Genomic DNA, 11510 nt, shown 5'->3' with positions numbered 1-11510 from the left:
TATATACACGAGATTATAGAGTAGAGAGAGAGAGAGAGAGAGAGAGTACACACGATATACGTGGTTCACCCAATGTGGGCTACATCCACGGGAAAGCAGCCACTCAATGGCTTTAGTACTTCAAAACAAGAAGTAGTTTACAAAGGGATTATACCCTTAATGGAGCTCCCGCCTTGCTTCACTCTCACCACCTCACACTCACCTTGTTGCATCAACTTCACACTATGAAATGTGTGTAGAAATGGCCTCCTTTTATAGGCCAAAAGGGCTGCCCTCTCTTATGAGAGACAGCCATGTGTAGCCGCCCTTGTGCGAATAAGTCCAAATCAGACCCTCCAATCCGCCCATGTGTGGCCGCCCTTGAGAAGACAAGTCCGCTTTTGAATTTGGCCACCAGCCATTGAATTCGGCCACCGGCCACCGGCCATTGACTTCCGACCACCAGCCATAGGCCATTGACTACCGGCCAACCGACCGGTTGTTTTCCGACCACTTTCCGGCCGCCGGCCGGCCATAATATTCCGGCGAAAAAGAATATTCCGGCGAAAAAAAGTCTCGGGGGCGGAGGAGGCCTTTAATGTTGCCCCTGATTCTTGTCCGTGAAAATTTTGGTTTCCGGTGAGTGATTTTCCTTCACGCACGATGGCTTCTCCTCATAATGAGGGCCTTACAAATGTGCGCTTTTACCACAGAAAATTACAAGGGTAAATCAGGCTCCATACTTAACACATTGGGTGTATACTAGCTCAACCAGGAGACGAGAAAATTTATTTTCCTATTCCTTATGCTAGCCAACAGTTGAACATGGCGGAGAATAATTATAACACCACCAAGAGGGAAAGACTAGGAATGATCTATGCCATGGAAAAGTATAACATTACCTATTAGCAAACAAATTTGTGTTCTTTGTGGACCACCAAGCCTTATTGTACTTGGTCAACAAGCCATACAACACAAGAAGAATAATGAAATGGTTCGTCATTCTTTTAGAATTTCAGTTCACTATAGTTGTAAAAAAGGGAACTACTCATCAAAGAGCAGATCATTTGTCGAGGACTGTTTCAGGGGAACAGCCCAAAGGAGTAGACGATGATCTACCAGATGCATATATATTCTCCGTGGAGATGATACCTCGATGGTCGGAAAATATGGTATCATTGACGACCATAACTCAAGTGGATTTGCAAATACCACTTCCTATTACAATCGAATTAATTGAGCAATCGGCTATGTATCAATTACTAGATGGGAGACTATACAAAAGAAATCAAGATGGAATATTGCTCTTATGCATTGATCCTAAGAAAACCCAATACTTAAGTCGAGCACATATTACCATAGTAGGACTTTACTTTGTAGAAGGCCAAACTATGCGACAAATCTTAAGACTTGGAGTATATTAGCCAACTATAAGGAGTGATGTTCATTATTTTGTAAAGGATTGTCCTCAATTTCAAAAAAAAACACCCATACCTCATGTAACACTGTTCCGAATGTCACTTGTTCCTAACTAGAGTAACTATCTAGTCACTTACTTATCAAGCTGAACATTTCCTGAGTAAATGAGTAAACGCCATCAAAGAGCAATTGAGACAGAAGCAAGAGACTATGCTCTTATTGGAAACCAATTGTATCGAAGAGGTAAGGATCAACATTTGCTTCTTTGTGAAAATGAAGACGAATATATTTTGATAATAGAACAAGCACATGCTAGATTAGCTAGAGGTCACTTTTCTAGTGAGACCACCGCAAGAGCAATCTTAATGGCAGGCATATGGTGGCCAACACTTTTTGCAGATGCCAAAGAATATGTTCAAAGGTGTAATGCTTGTCAACGAGCAAAAAATGCCAACCCTTGTGGATAGCATGCCCTTAAGACCAATGATGGGGGCTAGAGCTTTCGCGAAATGGGGTATAGCTAAAGCAACTCAAAAGAATGATGCCAGAACCACTACTTCATTCTTATATGAGTATGTATGCACAAGATATGGACTACCAGTAGAAATTGTTAGTGATAGGAGAACTCATTTCCTCAATGAGGTAATTGAATACCTGCTTAATGAATTTATGGTCATCCATAATAAATCAGCTCCCTATCACCCACAAGCAAACGGACAAGCTGAGCATACAAATAAAATTCTTAGCTCGGTGTTGACTAAATTGGTTAGTTAAGGAAGGACAGACTGGGAAATGAGTCTCCATGCTACTCTATGGGCTTATCAAGTTTCATTCAAAACAGCTTTAAATGTTACACCCATTAACCTTGTTTATGATTGTTTGCAAGTCGCCGCGACGGACGTCCATAGCATAGCTCTCAAGCATCAACATATTTATCAATACAGGGGAAGCAACTCGGATGAGGCATGGGAACTCACTAGGGTGTCAATCCTAATGAAGTGAACTCGAAGAGATGCAACTACTAACTCTACAAGTAAATCAATCGCATTATCGCCAAGTAATCTGCCTATGTCCTCCTACACCGCTCTTCAGTCATCACACCCGTTTACCATGCAAATCATATCGAAATCGCACGAAACTTGAAGGGAAGCTACAGGGGACTATCAGGAATATATCCTATCATTGTCACAGCATTTTGAGGAGGTACAACGATCGCGATCGTTCATCCCAAAGTCAGTAAAAACAGCGAACATGTGATCCTAATGGGTCGTTTTAGGGTCCCTAAAGCCCCTCTAAGGTCAAAACAACATAAAACACGCATATAGACACTCAAAACAGCGATTTAAGGCCTCAAACTCGTAGTTGAAAACCTACACCGAATCTTGAATGATTACACTTGAATGAAAGAGCAAGAGGAGAGGAATATAATGCAATAATCAAATCTGAATTTGGATTACCATAGCCGCAATGGATTACCATAGCCGCAATGGCGAAGATTACAAGTTTGAACAAGAAGGAGCTCTCAAACGTACGCTGTCTTCTCAGTTCTCCATTAAAAGATCATCTTCAAACTTACAAAAAATGACCTTTATAGATTAGGTCTTTACAAAATGGCTTGTCCGGCCATAAGCTCCCAAACCTATAATTGGCTCTCTAATATACAATTGCTCCCATAAGAATAATCATACATCCTTTGACAATTTCCCGGCTTAGAGATGCTTCTTTACAAAAGAATTTTACAATGGTTTCTTAGAAAAATATGGTCCTTCTGGCAACGGTCGCTTGTTGCTTCGCCAAACACTCCCCCCTTCCTTATCCTTGCACGCCCTCGTGCATGATCAGTGCTTTGGCCGTTGATGTGGCTCTAATGAAGCAAGTGTCGCTGAAAAACTTCTTGTTCGCAAGACGGCTTCGAGGGCTTCTTGATGCTGTCTGAATGGATTTTCAGATAACGTGTGTTGGTATGCTACGTACCTTGCCTTGAGGTCCTTCGCCATGGGATGTAAAATCCTTGAATCCATTTCGAAGAATCCTGTGACGAAGGCCTCTTCAAATTTTTGCAAGTAGTGTGAGGGCAGGTACATTAGCCTGGAGTACATGGCCATCAAGATGTGTCGTGGCGGTGAAACCTGTAGATTCCAGCAAATGCCTCTGTGTCCTTCCAAGAACAGATTGCACGGATGATCATCGCCTTCAGTGTCTTTAAACACCTGGATGCAGGTGACGATCATCCGAGCTATCTTTACTAACATTTGGCATGCCAAATCGGGGACATCCCGCAGCAATGTGACTGTTGAATTCAGTGTGGTGACCATGTGGGCCACCGTAGGGGGTTGCTGCGCTGTCAGAACCGGGTAATTTAGCTTGTGCGGCCTTGAGCCCTTCCATGTGATGAAATCTTCCAAGTGCGTCTTCGAGGGACTGGGCAGAATGTAGGATCTATTTGTATATGTTGAGGAGTGTTGTGGTAATTTGTTAGATCATGTGGCCTTTTGTCCAACCACTTATGCTCCACTTGGGGTGGTCATCGACAAGCATCTGAGCTTCTTCCACTGTGAGTGCAATGCCTTCGTAACCCCCTTCTTTGTTTTGTGGCAAGGCTGGCCGCATCTTTTCTTTCCACAAAATTGCTTCATGGCATAGTAGAGGAAACGGGAGGTACTCATGGACAAATCCTTCCACCTGCTCTTCTGGTTGTAAGTATGCCAGGGCTTCTGACTCCAGTATCTTCTTTTCATAGAGCATGTACTCCTTGGCTGGCCCCTCTGGCATGTCCTGAATGCTCTCATTGAGTTCATCTCTTATATCCAGATCAGGCCCTTCAAATTCCTGCTCCTGTTGCCCTTGGTGTGATGTTCCAGGAAAATCTGGTGCTTGTTGTCCGGGCAGCAGTTGCAGTTGAGTCTGGGCTTTGTTTGCTTTGATTTGCTGTTGAAAAAGTAGATCTTATTTTTCCTTTAGCAGCGTGTCATCGATTTGCTTCTGATTCTGTAGTTCAGCGCTTGCTTGAGCTAGTTGCTGCTCCATTTCTTTTAACTTTAGCTCATTTTCCGCCATCTGGGCCATCATCCTTGATACGAGCAGCTGTCTTTGAAGCTTTTCTTGCTCTAGCTCTGCTTTTAGTGCTGCTATAGTGTTCACTGTTGTGGCATCGTCAGATGTGGAGACCAATGTCCCAGCAGGTTCCTGATTCGCCATTAAAGTCGTCAGAGTGCCTTTGTCAGTACTGTAGGAACTGCTAAGTATTTGGAATCTTGCACTCTCGTAGGCAAGCTGCTCCGTTGCTTTCTGGACTCTTGCCGTCAGCTCTTGGCACTCCTTCTCTTTGGCGGTCAAGTATGTCCTGACGTCCACCAAGTCTTTGATCAGAGACTGAGCCTGCTATCGCTCAAGGTCTCTTTCCTCCGTTGTGCGTTCTAGTTGCGTCCTCAGGCCCTGTAACTCTTCTTGCCCAGATGCTTTCTTTTGTTGGGCTTCCTGTACCTGCCTTTCCTTTTCATTCAGCACCACATGATGACACTCGAATTGCCGTTCTAATTCCCGTAGAGTTTGCTTGTAATCAAAACCAGCCATTGCCTGGCAGGCTTCGTGGTATCCGAGGGATTCTATAGGTGGTATAAATTCCTTTTGCGAGGTTGAAGGGAGAGGAGTTGGCTATTTTTTGTTCGATGGAGAAGGGGGAGGAGGAGGAGATTTTGGTGATGGAGGAGGCGATTTTCTAGGCGAGGGAGGAGGTGATTTGGGCGAGGGAGGAGGTGGACTTGATTCTTCTCGTACATGTCTCTTCTTGGAAGTCTCTTCCCCTTGTTGCGAAGAGATGCTTCCACTTTTCTTTTCTTTAAAATCCTTATTATTCTTTGGCGGGTGAGATCCGCCGCCCGTCGCGCTTCCAGATTCCTCTCTCTTTGGATCTTCTTAAGCTGATCCGCCTGATTTGTCTCATCAGCCGCGTCTTTCTCCTTTGTTCCTTCAGTGGACTGCGAAGAAATGTCCACTTCCGCAGCCTTCTGTTCTGCTTCTAACCTTTGCTGCTGAGCCCGTAGGCGAGTTGCATTTTCTATTTTGAGCTTTCGCATATGCTTTTTGCAAGTCCGACTGCGGTACTACACTTCTCTCCCCTCTTTTTCTCTCGAGCGGATTTGTTGAATCTTCCTCCTCGCTTTCCTCAAACTCAGAGGGCCCTTTGTCTTTAGAATCTTGAGACTTTCCTTCATCATCCGTCTCCGTTTTTTCTTCATCACTCGAACTTTTATTGGTGGCCTTTGCTGAGCACGATGATATCGCGCCGGAGGTTGTCCTTACGGAGTGAGCAACCAGCTTGGCTTTCTGGATCAGGGCCGTTTGAGAGATGGCACCTGGCAAATCTTCGATCATTCCCAAAGCCTGGTATGCTATTCTGGTTAGCATCGGCCCTGCGTTCATGTAGCTTTTGTTTTTTGCCGAGCTTTTCAAATTTGCTTCAATCAGATTGTCCAGAATGTGGGAACCGTAGTCGCACAGAATGGTTCTATTTTCTGCCGTCGCTAGAGCCATGACTACGGCAATGTGCAGGATTGGTTCGGTGTAGCGAGGAGGCTTTTGTACTCTGAAATGCTGGGAGATCAATCTCATCGGCAATTCCAGCTCTCCGTATATCATGTCACTGTATTTGTATTTGTTTCCCTTTGCCTTTGACAAATGCTTTCTCATTATCCAGTGACTTTGTCTTTGCCAGCAGATCGTGTTGCCCTGGGAGGAAATGCAAAGCTTCGTTGATGATTTCCTTCGTGATCTTTACTTTCACCTTCAATCCATACTTATCTATGAGCATTGCCTGCCCATCATATTGTATCGAGCTCATGAGCTCATGGGCCCTCATGTAATCTGTTCCCCATGGCTGTAATCTGAAAAATTGCTCCAAGTGTACAGCTCGCACAGCCTCTATTACCTCCGGCCTTCGGTGGAGGTTCCATATCTCTTGTGGCATGATAGTTGTTTTTACCAAGTTACCATCCGCATCCTTAAACTTTGAGATGAATATGTGGGAAGGGATTTGAGCAAGTATTTCATCCGAGATGTGAGCTTTTTCATTTGTGGCGAGCTCCTCCACTTCATATGGTGTTGTTGTCCACTGCCTTTCTTTCTTTTGGCGAGGCATTTTGTGTCAGGAGAATCACAAGCTATCAAGATTTTCCCTTCGCAATCAATCGCATTTAGACTTTTAGTAAAAAACATATCAAAAGTTAAAACTGATCATAACTTGAACAAATTTCATCCATTTTTGTTCATATTTCACCAGTGGGACTAGGAAGACTAGAGCTATGACTGATAAAAATCTGAGCCAGTTATGGGTCTGAGATACATCGATCGCGATCGTAGTACAGAGGCCAAAATTAGATTTGATCACATGAGTGGGTTGCTGATAGGTGGAGGGTCTTTTTGATCCACTTTGTGTGTCATTTGAACTACTTTTGAGTTTACAGGTCCCATTTCTGGGTTACAAGGGATTTTTGGACTAGACTCTAACTTTTTATGAGTTTTTGCTGTCCAAATGGCTTGAAACTTGGTTGGTGACTTGAACAAGATGTATACAAGGGATCTGATAGGTTTTTGTCAAAACCTGAAGCTAAGGTACACCGATCGCGATTGGTGTTCTGGGCCTTTTTTGGGTGAAAACTAGATGGTCATGAACCCCTATGCCTGCCTAGCCCACTGATGATTTATTTTCAAGTTTGGACTTAAAATGAACAAATTAGAGCAATTTTTCACTGTTTGACCATATTTTACTAAGTCTAACCATATTGGGTTTTCTTGATGAAATTTGGTTGGATGTCGGAGTTAGTTGAAGTTAGTTTTAGAGCTCCCAATGCTTCCATGAGGTTCTGCTACCATCAGCCTACTCCATTGTCTGATTTTGACCTTATCAGGCACTTCATACCCTGTCTTAGGAGGTTTTCCAGATATGTGCATTTTTCAGGCACTTCTTGGATATCCATGTGATGCTTGAACATCCTTAAGTGACCTTTTGGTTTTGGCATTGGCTCTGCTCCAATTCTACCTTTGTATGATCATTCGAGACTGAAATGACTATATTTGTACTTGTAGGAGATTCTGAGATCCATCCGAGGTTTTCTACAACTGTTCTGACTCTTAGTTGGACAAGTGTACCTTTCAAACCATCCATCATTATTTTTAACCGGATTTTGGTAGTTGTTGGTCAAATTTTCCCTTTTCGGTTGTGTTTGACAAATTTGGCCCATTCCATGAGCAAACTTTGTGCATTTTCCTTGAACATTCAAGAGTGTGTACATTTAACTGAGTTCCAAGCCTGAGCCAAGTCAAAAGTTGCAAAACTTGCATCTGGGGGAACCGATCGCGATCGTACCATGCAGGCCAAAATTGATTTTGACACCAGCAGATTGTAGGCGAGGCTGAGGGGAGATGTTTTGCATGTTCTGTCCAAATTTTTGTCAGTGAGGTACACCGATCGCGATCGGTGTACCACCACCAAATTGTGTTTTGACCATATGGCTTTGTTCCTAACCTTGTGGGGAGCTCATTGATGTGTTCTGTGCCTGAAAAAAAATTTGTTTGAATGCCTCTAAGGGCCCTTGACCTCTTTGACCTGATCCGGCTTTGATTTGATTCCTTCGCCCGTTTGTGCAATGATTCACGCTTGCATGCGTAATAGACTTGATCTTTACTTGATAAGGAACATACCTGTGAAATCTGGTGTGAAATGCTGGCTCCGACCGTCCGTACAGGGTAGAAATGTGGCAACTCGCTCTAGGTCAAAAAGCTCTCTCCTTCTCTCTCAAAAGGTGAAAATGAACAATGAGCTAGAATTTGGCCTACCTGACCTATATCTTCCCGAGATTTTTGTGACACAGGGCTGATTTTCCTCACCTTTGATCCTGATATAATCCGCATACCACTTGTGGGTCGAACCGTTTGTCATTCCGGCATCGTATGACCATTTGATGCGATTTTGGCGAAATGTAGTCATGATCATTAAGGCCGAAATTTGACATCTTCATATTAACTTCATATCTTCTATGCTTGATAACCTTATCATGATACTTCGGCATTTGCTTCCAGAACTTGATTCCGACACTTGTGAGCGAGATTTTTTAATTTTTGATGTTTATTAACGAAAATCAAACAAAATAAATTGAAAATACTTATTAACTGGCAAAAATTAGCCAAAATTATTATACTCACCCCTAAGCATATATTTTCTCTAGAAGCATCCCAATGCTCCGGATTTTGTTATTACACAGCTCATTATTATGTTGGTCGGATGATACAAAAATGTTAAAATTCCCAGGATTTGATCGAATATGTTCGAAATTGAACTCTAAATAATGAAAAAAAAAACACACATTATATACATATATGCACGTTGGACCCCTTAATGGCCCTGACTGTTGTTAGATTCATCAATTACTCCCCCCTTCCTTGTCTGAGTCGTCCCGGACGAAGGTTTGGTGCATGTGCATGGGTTTTGGAATCTGTGTCTATGCATGGCCATGTAATGTGGCCCTATTCTGATGTTTGAGTGCTATGCAAGATGTGGGAACTGAATGTAGTTTTCAGTGGCTTTTGATGGCGAGGGTAGGTGTTTATGGAACAGAAGAGCTTGAAGTCGAATTGCTCTTTCCTTGATTGTGGGTGTTGTGCTGGCAACTATTTTGGAACCCATCTGTACAATTCTGCTTTAGTTTTCACAGGTTTTCAGTGCCATTTTGAAGGTTCAGGCTTCTTGTTTTGAGTTTTGGGTTTGCTTTCAAGCTCTGTCGCCGAATCTGTAGTTTTCTCCATTTTTGGTTGCCATTTCCACTTTGGAGTAGCTTCTGAAAGTCTTTGAGATGATGTTGCTGCCGTCTGGAGTTTGTCCTTAGGTAGCCATATCTTGCTCGGTTTGTTGGTCATCAAACTTTTCTTTATCCATACTTTTCGAATAACCTTTTGTGTTGTTTTTGGATGATTCGTCGGTTGCTTTTTATCGATGGGGATGCTTGGCCACGAGTGATCTGTTTTGGCGAATGGAGTCATGTACACGTTAGATTCGTGTGTGTACCTTAACGCATGTTCTGACCATTCAGTGACTGCATTATACGTTCTCGTCCATGGAACTCCCAAGCATATCGATTCTCTAATTTCTCCATCTTTTATTACGAAAAATTGATGAGGACAACTATTTTCATCAAGATTGATTGGTAAGTTTACTATCCCCAATGTTGGCATTGTTGCACCGTTTGCTGCTGGTAGATCACGTGTTGATTGTACGAGGGGTTCATCTGTGAGCATCCTGTAAGTGGAGAAGTTGACCGCATTGACTCTTGCTCCTGTGTCAATCAATGCTCGTTGATATCTGCCATGCGGGAGTCTGAAATTGATGCAAACATCGATTCCTGTTTCCCATTGCTCATCAGTTTGAAGTATAGACAAAGGAATTTGAGCCGTGTCTGCTAGTTGAGGAAGTCTTTGTTATTGTAAGGTTTGTTTTCGTTTTGAAATCCTGATTTTGGCCTCCTCCTGCGCTTGAGCTTTTGTTTCCTTTGCTTTGTTCTTGCGCTCCTTCGAAGCGTGTATTTTGGCAAGCATCACTATGGTGAGTGGTATGTTGTATTTCTTTAGTCTGCAACCAATAATCCAGTTAGCCATTTCCTCTCCCTCTAATTTCGCAAGTTTAATGGCACCGCTAGATGATATGTCATGAATCACATAGGGTCCATTTCCTCGCTTTTTGAGTTTTCGGGAATGTTGTTTCAGGGTATACATTAAGACGTAATCCCCAGTAGAAAATTCCTTGCTGATAACATGTTGATCAAAGAATGATTACATGTTTTGTTTTTGCGCGTAGATTAATGCAACGGCTCTCAATCTAGTTTCATCCAGTTTTTCCAGGACATCTACCTGATTGGATAATTCATGGCCCGTCCATTGTAATTGTTTAGCGACTCGAAGCATGGGGATAAGGAATTCAAGTGGAAAAATCGCTTGAATTCCATAAACCATGTTGAACGGAGTCGTTCCGATCGATGTTTTGTAAGCTACTCTATATGTCCATAAAGCTGAATGCAACTTTTGCTCCCAGTCAGCTCTCGATTCGCCAACAATTTTGGTGAGAATTGTCACCAAAATCTTATTCGTACTTTCGGTTTGGCCGTTCGCTTGTGGGTGGTAGGGAGTGTATTTCCTGTGAATTACCATGAATTCATCCAATAGGAATTCGATCACTTCATTGATGAAGTGAGTTCCTCTATCGCTCACTAGCTCAATTGGTAAGCCATATCGGGTGAAGATGTTCTCATACAAAAACTGTGCTGTCGTTTTTGCATCATTTCTGGTTGTCGCTTTGGCTTCCACCCATTTTGTTAGATAATCTGTTGCCACAATAATGTATTGAGCATGTGTTTTATATCCCGAAGGTGCTATCGGTCCTACAAAATCTATTCCCCATTTCGCAAACGCTCTTGCCCCCATCATTGGCCTTAAGGGCATATCATCTCGTGCTCTAGGAATTTTTGTTTTCTGGCAATCGTCACATCGTTTCACAAACTCTTCAGCATCCATGAATAGTGTAGGCCACCATATGCCTGCAATAAGAATTGCTTTGGCCATTTTGTCAGCTGAGAAATGTCCACCAGCTTGTCCACCGTGTGCTTGCTCTAATATAGGAATGTATTCGTCTTCAGTCGCGCACATTTGCAATTGATTGTCTTTTTCCCTCTTGTAAGCAGTACATAGTTTTCTGCCTCTTTCGTGATCGTTTTGATTCGTGATCTACTCATCCCTTCAGGCAATATCCTGGTGGTGAGGTATTCCACAATGTAGTTACTCCATCGGGGTGCCACAGATAATCTGAATAGAGTCGCGTGCTCTATTGGCTTTTGAAGCGTGCATTTAGCGCAAGATTTGACATGCATATGAACACTATGTCGCATTTTTTGCCAATACACACCCATTCTCATCAATCTGCGATACATCTGTGCATGACCATTGTGAATCCCGTTGTTTGTACGTGAGCTTGGTTTAGGTACAATTCTCGTTCACTCGATTCAACACAAAGCCTAAGGATTTGATCCGATCCTTGTTTGTATAGCCTGCCCGCCAACATTACCAATGAT

Source organism: Adiantum capillus-veneris, chromosome 23 (assembly GCF_014529385.1).
Source record: "Adiantum capillus-veneris isolate H3 chromosome 23, ASM1452938v2, whole genome shotgun sequence".
Lineage (NCBI taxonomy): Eukaryota > Viridiplantae > Streptophyta > Polypodiopsida > Polypodiales > Pteridaceae > Adiantum > Adiantum capillus-veneris.
This window is presented reverse-complemented; position numbering follows the sequence as displayed.